Source organism: Ambystoma mexicanum, unplaced genomic scaffold, assembly GCF_040938575.1.
Source record: "Ambystoma mexicanum isolate Mex_15411 unplaced genomic scaffold, UKY_AmexF1_1 Mex_scaf1, whole genome shotgun sequence".
Lineage (NCBI taxonomy): Eukaryota > Metazoa > Chordata > Amphibia > Caudata > Ambystomatidae > Ambystoma > Ambystoma mexicanum.
In genome coordinates this window covers 1,339,054-1,352,705 of record NW_027182324.1, presented here as the reverse complement: position 1 = coordinate 1,352,705, position 13,652 = coordinate 1,339,054, and the positions used below count along the sequence as shown (strand labels likewise).

Sequence of the window (13,652 nt, the reverse complement as noted above, 5' to 3'; positions counted from 1 at the left end):
CTGCTGAGATTCGAACTCAGGATCTCCTGTTTACTAGACAGGCGCTTTAACCAACTAAGCCGCAGCACCTTTTTTGCATCTGGTCTCCTTTCCTTCCTCATGTAATCATTTAGAAGTGAAATCCACTTTTTTAAGGCTGGGCTTCTGTTGCAATATAACTTTTCAAAATGTTTTCCAATTGACTGAAACTCCATTGCACAAAACGAGCATGTCATTAATCGTCGATTTAGAGTGGACTGCATTGCCCAGTGTGTGCATTGAGGAGCACATGTTCGTCTTTACTGGGGAGCAAGTTTGCACTCATGAATGTGGCAAAACATTCAAATCCGTAAGTGGGTGACCATTAAAGTCCTACATGCTGCAAATCTCTATATCTGGATACGGAATGACTGAAAAAAGTTATGTCTCCAGTGTCAAAATGTGTGTAATGCACTAGTAATTCATTTCCTTTATTGACCAGTGAGGTAGCCATGTATGGAGGTGCTGTAGAGTGAAAATCAAGTTTCAAATGGGCAGTGATCCCTGTGCCTGGATAGCTCAGTCGGTAGAGCATCAGACTTTTAATCTGAGGGTCCAGGGTTCAAGTCCCTGTTCAGGCGTACCTTTGCTTCTTTTACAAAAAATTAAGCAGGAAATATGAATTGCTCATTCTAATATGTGCTATTTCTGATGGCATCGCAACCTTGGGCAATATGACTCTAAGGTAGTGGAGTCCAGAGTTCTTGGATGCTTTGCCAACATTTCAAGCCTGACTGTGCTTCTAAATAGCATGAAATAGCAATCTTTGTACAAAGTTTTAATATTGGGGAGACAGATTGGTCGAAAAAAAAGCAGACAGGCGCTGGTGAGATTCGAACTCAGGATCTCCTGTTTACTAGACAGGCGCTTTAACCAACTAAGCCACAGCACCTTTTTTGCATCTGGTCTCCTTTCCTTCCTCATGTAATCATTTAGAAGTGAAATCCACTTTTTTAACGCTGGGCTTCTGTTGCAATATAACTTTTCAAAATGTTTTCCAATTGACTGAAACTCCATTGCACAAAACGAGCATGTCATTAATCGTCGATTTAGAGTGGACTGCATTGCCCAGTGTGTGCATTGAGGAGCACATGTTCGTCTTTACTGGGGAGCAAGTTTGCACTCATGAATGTGGCAAAACATTCAAATCCGTAAGTGGGTGAACATTAAAGTCCTAGATGCTGCAAATCTCTATATCTGGATACGGAATGACTGAAAAAAGTTATGTCTCCAGTGTCAAAATGTGTGTAATGCACTAGTAATTAATTTCCTTTATTGACCAGTGAGGTAGCCATGTATGGAGGTGCTGTAGAGTGAAAATCAAGTTTCAAATGGGCAGTGATCCCTGTGCCTGGATAGCTCAGTCGGTAGAGCATCAGACTTTTAATCTGAGGGTCCAGGGTTCAAGTCACGGTTCAGGCGTACCTTTGCTTCTTTTACAAAAAATTAAGCAGGAAATATGAATTGCTCATTCTAATATGTGCTATTTCTGATGGCATCGCAACCTTGGGCAATATGACTCTAAGGTAGTGGAGTCCAGAGTTCTTGGAGGCTTTGCCAACATTTCAAGCCTGACTGTGCTTCTAAATAGCATGAAATAGCAATCTTTGTACAAAGTTTTAACATTGGGGAGACAGATTGGTCGAAAAAAAAGCAGACAGGCGCTGGTGAGATTCGAACTCAGGATCTCCTGTTTACTAGACAGGCGCTTTAACCAACTAAGCCACAGCACCTTTTTTGCATCTGGTCTCCTTTCCTTCCTCATGTAATCATTTAGAAGTGAAATCCACTTTTTTAACGCTGGGCTTCTGTTGCAATATAACTTTTCAAAATGTTTTCCAATTGACTGAAACTCCATTGCACAAAACGAGCATGTCATTAATCGTCGATTTAGAGTGGACTGCATTGCCCAGTGTGTGCATTGAGGAGCACATGTTCGTCTTTACTGGGGAGCAAGTTTGCACTCATGAATGTGGCAAAACATTCAAATCCGTAAGTGGGTGACCATTAAAGTCCTACATGCTGCAAATCTCTATATCTGGATACGGAATGACTGAAAAAAGTTATGTCTCCAGTGTCAAAATGTGTGTAATGCACTAGTAATTCATTTCCTTTATTGACCAGTGAGGTAGCCATGTATGGAGGTGCTGTAGAGTGAAAATCAAGTTTCAAATGGGCAGTGATCCCTGTGCCTGGATAGCTCAGTCGGTAGAGCATCAGACTTTTAATCTGAGGGTCCAGGGTTCAAGTCCCTGTTCAGGCGTACCTTTGCTTCTTTTACAAAAAATTAAGCAGGAAATATGAATTGCTCATTCTAATATGTGCTATTTCTGATGGCATCGCAACCTTGGGCAATATGACTCTAAGGTAGTGGAGTCCAGAGTTCTTGGATGCTTTGCCAACATTTCAAGCCTGACTGTGCTTCTAAATAGCATGAAATAGCAATCTTTGTACAAAGTTTTAATATTGGGGAGACAGATTGGTCGAAAAAAAAGCAGACAGGCGCTGGTGAGATTCGAACTCAGGATCTCCTGTTTACTAGACAGGCGCTTTAACCAACTAAGCCACAGCACCTTTTTTGCATCTGGTCTCCTTTCCTTCCTCATGTAATCATTTAGAAGTGAAATCCACTTTTTTAACGCTGGGCTTCTGTTGCAATATAACTTTTCAAAATGTTTTCCAATTGACTGAAACTCCATTGCACAAAACGAGCATGTCATTAATCGTCGATTTAGAGTGGACTGCATTGCCCAGTGTGTGCATTGAGGAGCACATGTTCGTCTTTACTGGGGAGCAAGTTTGCACTCATGAATGTGGCAAAACATTCAAATCCGTAAGTGGGTGAACATTAAAGTCCTAGATGCTGCAAATCTCTATATCTGGATACGGAATGACTGAAAAAAGTTATGTCTCCAGTGTCAAAATGTGTGTAATGCACTAGTAATTAATTTCCTTTATTGACCAGTGAGGTAGCCATGTATGGAGGTGCTGTAGAGTGAAAATCAAGTTTCAAATGGGCAGTGATCCCTGTGCCTGGATAGCTCAGTCGGTAGAGCATCAGACTTTTAATCTGAGGGTCCAGGGTTCAAGTCACGGTTCAGGCGTACCTTTGCTTCTTTTACAAAAAATTAAGCAGGAAATATGAATTGCTCATTCTAATATGTGCTATTTCTGATGGCATCGCAACCTTGGGCAATATGACTCTAAGGTAGTGGAGTCCAGAGTTCATGGAGGCTTTGCCAACATTTCAAGCCTGACTGTGCTTCTAAATAGCATGAAATAGCAATCTTTGTACAAAGTTTTAACATTGGGGAGACAGATTGGTCGAAAAAAAAGCAGACAGGCGCTGCTGACATTCAAACTCAGGATCTCCTGTTTACTAGACAGGCGCTTTAACCAACTAAGCCACAGCACCTTTTTTGCATCTGGTCTCCTTTCCTTCCTCATGTAATCATTTAGAAGTGAAATCCACTTTTTTTAAGGCTAGGCTTCTGTAGCAATATAACTTTTCAAAATGTTTTCCAATTGACTGAAACTCCATTGCACAAAACGAGCATGTCATTAATCGTCGATTTAGAGTGGACTGCATTGCCCAGTGTGTGCATTGAGGAGCACATGTTCGTCTTTACTGGGGAGCAAGTTTGCACTCATGAATGTGGCAAAACATTCAAATCCGTAAGTGGGTGAACATTAAAGTCCTAGATGCTGCAAATCTCTATATCTGGATACGGAATGACTGAAAAAAGTTATGTCTCCAGTGTCAAAATGTGTGTAATGCACTAGTAATTCATTTCCTTTATTGCCCAGTGAGGTAGCCATGTATGGAGGTGCTGTAGAGTGAAAATCAAGTTTCAAATGGGCAGTAATCCCTGTGCCTGGATAGCTCAGTCGGTAGAGCATCAGACTTTTAATCTGAGGGTCCAGGGTTCAAGTCCCTGTTCAGGCGTACCTTTGCTTCTTTTACAAAATATTAAGCAGGAAATATGAATTGCTCATTCTAATATGTGCTATTTCTGATGGCATCGCAACCTTGGGCAATATGACTCTAAGGTAGTGGAGTCCAGAGTTCTTGGATGCTTTGCCAACATTTCAAGCCTGACTGTGCTTCTAAATAGCATGAAATAGCAATCTTTGTACAAAGTTTTAATATTGGGGAGACAGATTGGTCGAAAAAAAAGCAGACAGGCGCTGCTGAGATTCGAACTCAGGATCTCCTGTTTACTAGACAGGCGCTTTAACCAACTAAGCCGCAGCACCTTTTTTGCATCTGGTCTCCTTTCCTTCCTCATGTAATCATTTAGAAGTGAAATCCACTTTTTTAAGGCTGGGCTTCTGTTGCAATATAACTTTTCAAAATGTTTTCCAATTGACTGAAACTCCATTGCACAAAACGAGCATGTCATTAATCGTCGATTTAGAGTGGACTGCATTGCCCAGTGTGTGCATTGAGGAGCACATGTTCGTCTTTACTGGGGAGCAAGTTTGCACTCATGAATGTGGCAAAACATTCAAATCCGTAAGTGGGTGACCATTAAAGTCCTACATGCTGCAAATCTCTATATCTGGATACGGAATGACTGAAAAAAGTTATGTCTCCAGTGTCAAAATGTGTGTAATGCACTAGTAATTCATTTCCTTTATTGACCAGTGAGGTAGCCATGTATGGAGGTGCTGTAGAGTGAAAATCAAGTTTCAAATGGGCAGTGATCCCTGTGCCTGGATAGCTCAGTCGGTAGAGCATCAGACTTTTAATCTGAGGGTCCAGGGTTCAAGTCCCTGTTCAGGCGTACCTTTGCTTCTTTTACAAAAAATTAAGCAGGAAATATGAATTGCTCATTCTAATATGTGCTATTTCTGATGGCATCGCAACCTTGGGCAATATGACTCTAAGGTAGTGGAGTCCAGAGTTCTTGGAGGCTTTGCCAACATTTCAAGCCTGACTGTGCTTCTAAATAGCATGAAATAGCAATCTTTGTACAAAGTTTTAACATTGGGGAGACATATTGGTCGAAAAAAAAGCAGACAGGCGCTGCTGACATTCAAACTCAGGATCTCCTGTTTACTAGACAGGCGCTTTAACCAACTAAGCCACAGCACCTTTTTTGCATCTGGTCTCCTTTCCTTCCTCATGTAATCATTTAGAAGTGAAATCCACTTTTTTTAAGGCTAGGCTTCTGTAGCAATATAACTTTTCAAAATGTTTTCCAATTGACTGAAACTCCATTGCACAAAACGAGCATGTCATTAATCGTCGATTTAGAGTGGACTGCATTGCCCAGTGTGTGCATTGAGGAGCACATGTTCGTCTTTACTGGGGAGCAAGTTTGCACTCATGAATGTGGCAAAACATTCAAATCCGTAAGTGGGTGAACATTAAAGTCCTAGATGCTGCAAATCTCTATATCTGGATACGGAATGACTGAAAAAAGTTATGTCTCCAGTGTCAAAATGTGTGTAATGCACTAGTAATTCATTTCCTTTATTGCCCAGTGAGGTAGCCATGTATGGAGGTGCTGTAGAGTGAAAATCAAGTTTCAAATGGGCAGTAATCCCTGTGCCTGGATAGCTCAGTCGGTAGAGCATCAGACTTTTAATCTGAGGGTCCAGGGTTCAAGTCCCTGTTCAGGCGTACCTTTGCTTCTTTTACAAAAAATTAAGCAGGAAATATGAATTGCTCATTCTAATATGTGCTATTTCTGATGGCATCGCAACCTTGGGCAATATGACTCTAAGGTAGTGGAGTCCAGAGTTCTTGGATGCTTTGCCAACATTTCAAGCCTGACTGTGCTTCTAAATAGCATGAAATAGCAATCTTTGTACAAAGTTTTAATATTGGGGAGACAGATTGGTCGAAAAAAAAGCAAACAGGCGCTGCTGAGATTCGAACTCAGGATCTCCTGTTTACTAGACAGGCGCTTTAACCAACTAAGCCGCAGCACCTTTTTTGCATCTGGTCTCCTTTCCTTCCTCATGTAATCATTTAGAAGTGAAATCCACTTTTTTAAGGCTGGGCTTCTGTTGCAATATAACTTTTCAAAATGTTTTCCAATTGACTGAAACTCCATTGCACAAAACGAGCATGTCATTAATCGTCGATTTAGAGTGGACTGCATTGCCCAGTGTGTGCATTGAGGAGCACATGTTCGTCTTTACTGGGGAGCAAGTTTGCACTCATGAATGTGGCAAAACATTCAAATCCGTAAGTGGGTGACCATTAAAGTCCTACATGCTGCAAATCTCTATATCTGGATACGGAATGACTGAAAAAAGTTATGTCTCCAGTGTCAAAATGTGTGTAATGCACTAGTAATTCATTTCCTTTATTGACCAGTGAGGTAGCCATGTATGGAGGTGCTGTAGAGTGAAAATCAAGTTTCAAATGGGCAGTGATCCCTGTGCCTGGATAGCTCAGTCGGTAGAGCATCAGACTTTTAATCTGAGGGTCCAGGGTTCAAGTCCCTGTTCAGGCGTACCTTTGCTTCTTTTACAAAAAATGAAGCAGGAAATATGAATTGCTCATTCTAATATGTGCTATTTCTGATGGCATCGCAACCTTGGGCAATATGACTCTAAGGTAGTGGAGTCCAGAGTTCTTGGAGGCTTTGCCAACATTTCAAGCCTGACTGTGCTTCTAAATAGCATGAAATAGCAATCTTTGTACAAAGTTTTAACATTGGGGAGACAGATTGGTCGAAAAAAAAGCAGACAGGCGCTGCTGAGATTCAAACTCAGGATCTCCTGTTTACTAGACAGGCGCTTTAACCAACTAAGCCACAGCACCTTTTTTGCATCTGGTCTCCTTTCCTTCCTCATGTAATCATTTAGAAGTGAAATCCACTTTTTTTAAGGCTAGGCTTCTGTAGCAATATAACTTTTCAAAATGTTTTCCAATTGACTGAAACTCCATTGCACAAAACGAGCATGTCATTAATCGTCGATTTAGAGTGGACTGCATTGCCCAGTGTGTGCATTGAGGAGCACATGTTCGTCTTTACTGGGGAGCAAGTTTGCACTCATGAATGTGGCAAAACATTCAAATCCGTAAGTGGGTGAACATTAAAGTCCTAGATGCTGCAAATCTCTATATCTGGATACGGAATGACTGAAAAAAGTTATGTCTCCAGTGTCAAAATGTGTGTAATGCACTAGTAATTCATTTCCTTTATTGCCCAGTGAGGTAGCCATGTATGGAGGTGCTGTAGAGTGAAAATCAAGTTTCAAATGGGCAGTGATCCCTGTGCCTGGATAGCTCAGTCGGTAGAGCATCAGACTTTTCATCTGAGGGTCCAGGGTTCAAGTCCCTGTTCAGGCGTACCTTTGCTTCTTTTACAAAAAATTAAGCAGGAAATATGAATTGCTCATTCTAATATGTGCTATTTCTGATGGCATCGCAACCTTGGGCAATATGACTCTAAGGTAGTGGAGTCCAGAGTTCTTGGATGCTTTGCCAACATTTCAAGCCTGACTGTGCTTCTAAATAGCATGAAATAGCAATCTTTGTACAAAGTTTTAATATTGGGGAGACAGATTGGTCGAAAAAAAAGCAGACAGGCGCTGGTGAGATTCGAACTCAGGATCTCCTGTTTACTAGACAGGCGCTTTAACCAACTAAGCCACAGCACCTTTTTTGCATCTGGTCTCCTTTCCTTCCTCATGTAATCATTTAGAAGTGAAATCCACTTTTTTAACGCTGGGCTTCTGTTGCAATATAACTTTTCAAAATGTTTTCCAATTGACTGAAACTCCATTGCACAAAACGAGCATGTCATTAATCGTCGATTTAGAGTGGACTGCATTGCCCAGTGTGTGCATTGAGGAGCACATGTTCGTCTTTACTGGGGAGCAAGTTTGCACTCATGAATGTGGCAAAACATTCAAATCCGTAAGTGGGTGAACATTAAAGTCCTAGATGCTGCAAATCTCTATATCTGGATACGGAATGACTGAAAAAAGTTATGTCTCCAGTGTCAAAATGTGTGTAATGCACTAGTAATTAATTTCCTTTATTGACCAGTGAGGTAGCCATGTATGGAGGTGCTGTAGAGTGAAAATCAAGTTTCAAATGGGCAGTGATCCCTGTGCCTGGATAGCTCAGTCGGTAGAGCATCAGACTTTTAATCTGAGGGTCCAGGGTTCAAGTCACGGTTCAGGCGTACCTTTGCTTCTTTTACAAAAAATTAAGCAGGAAATATGAATTGCTCATTCTAATATGTGCTATTTCTGATGGCATCGCAACCTTGGGCAATATGACTCTAAGGTAGTGGAGTCCAGAGTTCTTGGAGGCTTTGCCAACATTTCAAGCCTGACTGTGCTTCTAAATAGCATGAAATAGCAATCTTTGTACAAAGTTTTAACATTGGGGAGACAGATTGGTCGAAAAAAAAGCAGACAGGCGCTGCTGACATTCAAACTCAGGATCTCCTGTTTACTAGACAGGCGCTTTAACCAACTAAGCCACAGCACCTTTTTTGCATCTGGTCTCCTTTCCTTCCTCATGTAATCATTTAGAAGTGAAATCCACTTTTTTTAAGGCTAGGCTTCTGTAGCAATATAACTTTTCAAAATGTTTTCCAATTGACTGAAACTCCATTGCACAAAACGAGCATGTCATTAATCGTCGATTTAGAGTGGACTGCATTGCCCAGTGTGTGCATTGAGGAGCACATGTTCGTCTTTACTGGGGAGCAAGTTTGCACTCATGAATGTGGCAAAACATTCAAATCCGTAAGTGGGTGACCATTAAAGTCCTACATGCTGCAAATCTCTATATCTGGATACGGAATGACTGAAAAAATTTATGTCTCCAGTGTCAAAATGTGTGTAATGCACTAGTAAATCATTTCCTTTATTGACCAGTGAGGTAGCCATGTATGGAGGTGCTGTAGAGTGAAAATCAAGTTTCAAATGGGCAGTGATCCCTGTGCCTGGATAGCTCAGTCGGTAGAGCATCAGACTTTTAATCTGAGGGTCCAGGGTTCAAGTCCCTGTTCAGGCGTACCTTTGCTTCTTTTACAAAAAATTAAGCAGGAAATATGAATTGCTCATTCTAATATGTGCTATTTCTGATGGCATCGCAACCTTGGGCAATATGACTCTAAGGTAGTGGAGTCCAGAGTTCTTGGATGCTTTGCCAACATTTCAAGCCTGACTGTGCTTCTAAATAGCATGAAATAGCAATCTTTGTACAAAGTTTTAATATTGGGGAGACAGATTGGTCGAAAAAAAAGCAGACAGGCGCTGGTGAGATTCGAACTCAGGATCTCCTGTTTACTAGACAGGCGCTTTAACCAACTAAGCCACAGCACCTTTTTTGCATCTGGTCTCCTTTCCTTCCTCATGTAATCATTTAGAAGTGAAATCCACTTTTTTAACGCTGGGCTTCTGTTGCAATATAACTTTTCAAAATGTTTTCCAATTGACTGAAACTCCATTGCACAAAACGAGCATGTCATTAATCGTCGATTTAGAGTGGACTGCATTGCCCAGTGTGTGCATTGAGGAGCACATGTTCGTCTTTACTGGGGAGCAAGTTTGCACTCATGAATGTGGCAAAACATTCAAATCCGTAAGTGGGTGAACATTAAAGTCCTAGATGCTGCAAATCTCTATATCTGGATACGGAATGACTGAAAAAAGTTATGTCTCCAGTGTCAAAATGTGTGTAATGCACTAGTAATTAATTTCCTTTATTGACCAGTGAGGTAGCCATGTATGGAGGTGCTGTAGAGTGAAAATCAAGTTTCAAATGGGCAGTGATCCCTGTGCCTGGATAGCTCAGTCGATAGAGCATCAGACTTTTAATCTGAGGGTCCAGGGTTCAAGTCACGGTTCAGGCGTACCTTTGCTTCTTTTACAAAAAATTAAGCAGGAAATATGAATTGCTCATTCTAATATGTGCTATTTCTGATGGCATCGCAACCTTGGGCAATATGACTCTAAGGTAGTGGAGTCCAGAGTTCTTGGAGGCTTTGCCAACATTTCAAGCCTGACTGTGCTTCTAAATAGCATGAAATAGCAATCTTTGTACAAAGTTTTAACATTGGGGAGACATATTGGTCGAAAAAAAAGCAGACAGGCGCTGCTGACATTCAAACTCAGGATCTCCTGTTTACTAGACAGGCGCTTTAACCAACTAAGCCACAGCACCTTTTTTGCATCTGGTCTCCTTTCCTTCCTCATGTAATCATTTAGAAGTGAAATCCACTTTTTTTAAGGCTAGGCTTCTGTAGCAATATATCTTTTCAAAATGTTTTCCAATTGACTGAAACTCCATTGCACAAAACGAGCATGTCATTAATCGTCGATTTAGAGTGGACTGCATTGCCCAGTGTGTGCATTGAGGAGCACATGTTCGTCTTTACTGGGGAGCAAGTTTGCACTCATGAATGTGGCAAAACATTCAAATCCGTAAGTGGGTGAACATTAAAGTCCTAGATGCTGCAAATCTCTATATCTGGATACGGAATGACTGAAAAAAGTTATGTCTCCAGTGTCAAAATGTGTGTAATGCACTAGTAATTCATTTCCTTTATTGCCCAGTGAGGTAGCCATGTATGGAGGTGCTGTAGAGTGAAAATCAAGTTTCAAATGGGCAGTAATCCCTGTCCCTGGATAGCTCAGTCGGTAGAGCATCAGACTTTTAATCTGAGGGTCCAGGGTTCAAGTCCCTGTTCAGGCGTACCTTTGCTTCTTTTACAAAAAATTAAGCAGGAAATATGAATTGCTCATTCTAATATGTGCTATTTCTGATGGCATCGCAACCTTGGGCAATATGACTCTAAGGTAGTGGAGTCCAGAGTTCTTGGATGCTTTGCCAACATTTCAAGCCTGACTGTGCTTCTAAATAGCATGAAATAGCAATCTTTGTACAAAGTTTTAATATTGGGGAGACAGATTGGTCGAAAAAAAAGCAGACAGGCGCTGCTGAGATTCGAACTCAGGATCTCCTGTTTACTAGACAGGCGCTTTAACCAACTAAGCCGCAGCACCTTTTTTGCATCTGGTCTCCTTTCCTTCCTCATGTAATCATTTAGAAGTGAAATCCACTTTTTTAAGGCTGGGCTTCTGTTGCAATATAACTTTTCAAAATGTTTTCCAATTGACTGAAACTCCATTGCACAAAACGAGCATGTCATTAATCGTCGATTTAGAGTGGACTGCATTGCCCAGTGTGTGCATTGAGGAGCACATGTTCGTCTTTACTGGGGAGCAAGTTTGCACTCATGAATGTGGCAAAACATTCAAATCCGTAAGTGGGTGACCATTAAAGTCCTACATGCTGCAAATCTCTATATCTGGATACGGAATGACTGAAAAAAGTTATGTCTCCAGTGTCAAAATGTGTGTAATGCACTAGTAATTCATTTCCTTTATTGACCAGTGAGGTAGCCATGTATGGAGGTGCTGTAGAGTGAAAATCAAGTTTCAAATGGGCAGTGATCCCTGTGCCTGGATAGCTCAGTCGGTAGAGCATCAGACTTTTAATCTGAGGGTCCAGGGTTCAAGTCCCTGTTCAGGCGTACCTTTGCTTCTTTTACAAAAAATTAAGCAGGAAATATGAATTGCTCATTCTAATATGTGCTATTTCTGATGGCATCGCAACCTTGGGCAATATGACTCTAAGGTAGTGGAGTCCAGAGTTCTTGGAGGCTTTGCCAACATTTCAAGCCTGACTGTGCTTCTAAATAGCATGAAATAGCAATCTTTGTACAAAGTTTTAACATTGGGGAGACATATTGGTCGAAAAAAAAGCAGACAGGCGCTGCTGACATTCAAACTCAGGATCTCCTGTTTACTAGACAGGCGCTTTAACCAACTAAGCCACAGCACCTTTTTTGCATCTGGTCTCCTTTCCTTCCTCATGTAATCATTTAGAAGTGAAATCCACTTTTTTTAAGGCTAGGCTTCTGTAGCAATATAACTTTTCAAAATGTTTTCCAATTGACTGAAACTCCATTGCACAAAACGAGCATGTCATTAATCGTCGATTTAGAGTGGACTGCATTGCCCAGTGTGTGCATTGAGGAGCACATGTTCGTCTTTACTGGGGAGCAAGTTTGCACTCATGAATGTGGCAAAACATTCAAATCCGTAAGTGGGTGAACATTAAAGTCCTAGATGCTGCAAATCTCTATATCTGGATACGGAATGACTGAAAAAAGTTATGTCTCCAGTGTCAAAATGTGTGTAATGCACTAGTAATTCATTTCCTTTATTGCCCAGTGAGGTAGCCATGTATGGAGGTGCTGTAGAGTGAAAATCAAGTTTCAAATGGGCAGTAATCCCTGTGCCTGGATAGCTCAGTCGGTAGAGCATCAGACTTTTAATCTGAGGGTCCAGGGTTCAAGTCCCTGTTCAGGCGTACCTTTGCTTCTTTTACAAAAAATTAAGCAGGAAATATGAATTGCTCATTCTAATATGTGCTATTTCTGATGGCATCGCAACCTTGGGCAATATGACTCTAAGGTAGTGGAGTCCAGAGTTCTTGGATGCTTTGCCAACATTTCAAGCCTGACTGTGCTTCTAAATAGCATGAAATAGCAATCTTTGTACAAAGTTTTAATATTGGGGAGACCGATTGGTCGAAAAAAAAGCAGACAGGCGCTGCTGAGATTCGAACTCAGGATCTCCTGTTTACTAGACAGGCGCTTTAACCAACTAAGCCGCAGCACCTTTTTTGCATCTGGTCTCCTTTCCTTCCTCATGTAATCATTTAGAAGTGAAATCCACTTTTTTAAGGCTGGGCTTCTGTTGCAATATAACTTTTCAAAATGTTTTCCAATTGACTGAAACTCCATTGCACAAAACGAGCATGTCATTAATCGTCGATTTAGAGTGGACTGCATTGCCCAGTGTGTGCATTGAGGAGCACATGTTCGTCTTTACTGGGGAGCAAGTTTGCACTCATGAATGTGGCAAAACATTCAAATCCGTAAGTGGGTGACCATTAAAGTCCTACATGCTGCAAATCTCTATATCTGGATACGGAATGACTGAAAAAAGTTATGTCTCCAGTGTCAAAATGTGTGTAATGCACTAGTAATTCATTTCCTTTATTGACCAGTGAGGTAGCCATGTATGGAGGTGCTGTAGAGTGAAAATCAAGTTTCAAATGGGCAGTGATCCCTGTGCCTGGATAGCTCAGTCGGTAGAGCATCAGACTTTTAATCTGAGGGTCCAGGGTTCAAGTCCCTGTTCAGGCGTACCTTTGCTTCTTTTACAAAAAATTAAGCAGGAAATATGAATTGCTCATTCTAATATGTGCTATTTCTGATGGCATCGCAACCTTGGGCAATATGACTCTAAGGTAGTGGAGTCCAGAGTTCTTGGAGGCTTTGCCAACATTTCAAGCCTGACTGTGCTTCTAAATAGCATGAAATAGCAATCTTTGTACAAAGTTTTAACATTGGGGAGACAGATTGGTCGAAAAAAAAAGCAGACAGGCGCTGCTGAGATTCAAACTCAGGATCTCCTGTTTACTAGACAGGCGCTTTAACCAACTAAGCCACAGCACCTTTTTTGCATCTGGTCTCCTTTCCTTCCTCATGTAATCATTTAGAAGTGAAATCCACTTTTTTTAAGGCTAGGCTTCTGTAGCAATATAACTTTTCAAAATGTTTTCCAATTGACTGAAA

At 41.2% G+C, this 13,652-nt stretch overlaps 10 non-coding genes across 10 annotated transcripts; all 10 read left to right on the top strand.

Annotated features, from left to right (window-relative positions):
- The first annotated feature begins 526 nt into the window (after positions 1 to 526).
- TRNAK-UUU (transfer RNA lysine (anticodon UUU)) lies at positions 527 to 599 on the top strand. Its single transcript has one exon. It is a non-coding gene; the product is annotated as a tRNA-Lys (tRNA).
- A 1,609-nt stretch (positions 600 to 2,208) lies between these two features.
- On the top strand, positions 2,209 to 2,281 carry TRNAK-UUU (transfer RNA lysine (anticodon UUU)). Its single transcript has one exon. It is a non-coding gene; the product is annotated as a tRNA-Lys (tRNA).
- Positions 2,282 to 3,891: 1,610 nt separating this feature from the next.
- Positions 3,892 to 3,964, top strand: TRNAK-UUU (transfer RNA lysine (anticodon UUU)). Its single transcript has one exon. It is a non-coding gene; the product is annotated as a tRNA-Lys (tRNA).
- A 768-nt stretch (positions 3,965 to 4,732) lies between these two features.
- TRNAK-UUU (transfer RNA lysine (anticodon UUU)) lies at positions 4,733 to 4,805 on the top strand. The gene has a single exon. It is a non-coding gene; the product is annotated as a tRNA-Lys (tRNA).
- A 769-nt stretch (positions 4,806 to 5,574) lies between these two features.
- On the top strand, positions 5,575 to 5,647 carry TRNAK-UUU (transfer RNA lysine (anticodon UUU)). Its single transcript has one exon. It is a non-coding gene; the product is annotated as a tRNA-Lys (tRNA).
- A 768-nt stretch (positions 5,648 to 6,415) lies between these two features.
- On the top strand, positions 6,416 to 6,488 carry TRNAK-UUU (transfer RNA lysine (anticodon UUU)). Its single transcript has one exon. It is a non-coding gene; the product is annotated as a tRNA-Lys (tRNA).
- A 2,452-nt stretch (positions 6,489 to 8,940) lies between these two features.
- Positions 8,941 to 9,013, top strand: TRNAK-UUU (transfer RNA lysine (anticodon UUU)). The gene has a single exon. It is a non-coding gene; the product is annotated as a tRNA-Lys (tRNA).
- Positions 9,014 to 11,464: 2,451 nt separating this feature from the next.
- On the top strand, positions 11,465 to 11,537 carry TRNAK-UUU (transfer RNA lysine (anticodon UUU)). Its single transcript has one exon. It is a non-coding gene; the product is annotated as a tRNA-Lys (tRNA).
- Positions 11,538 to 12,306: 769 nt separating this feature from the next.
- On the top strand, positions 12,307 to 12,379 carry TRNAK-UUU (transfer RNA lysine (anticodon UUU)). The gene has a single exon. It is a non-coding gene; the product is annotated as a tRNA-Lys (tRNA).
- Positions 12,380 to 13,147: 768 nt separating this feature from the next.
- On the top strand, positions 13,148 to 13,220 carry TRNAK-UUU (transfer RNA lysine (anticodon UUU)). The gene has a single exon. It is a non-coding gene; the product is annotated as a tRNA-Lys (tRNA).
- The last annotated feature ends 432 nt before the right edge of the window (positions 13,221 to 13,652 follow it).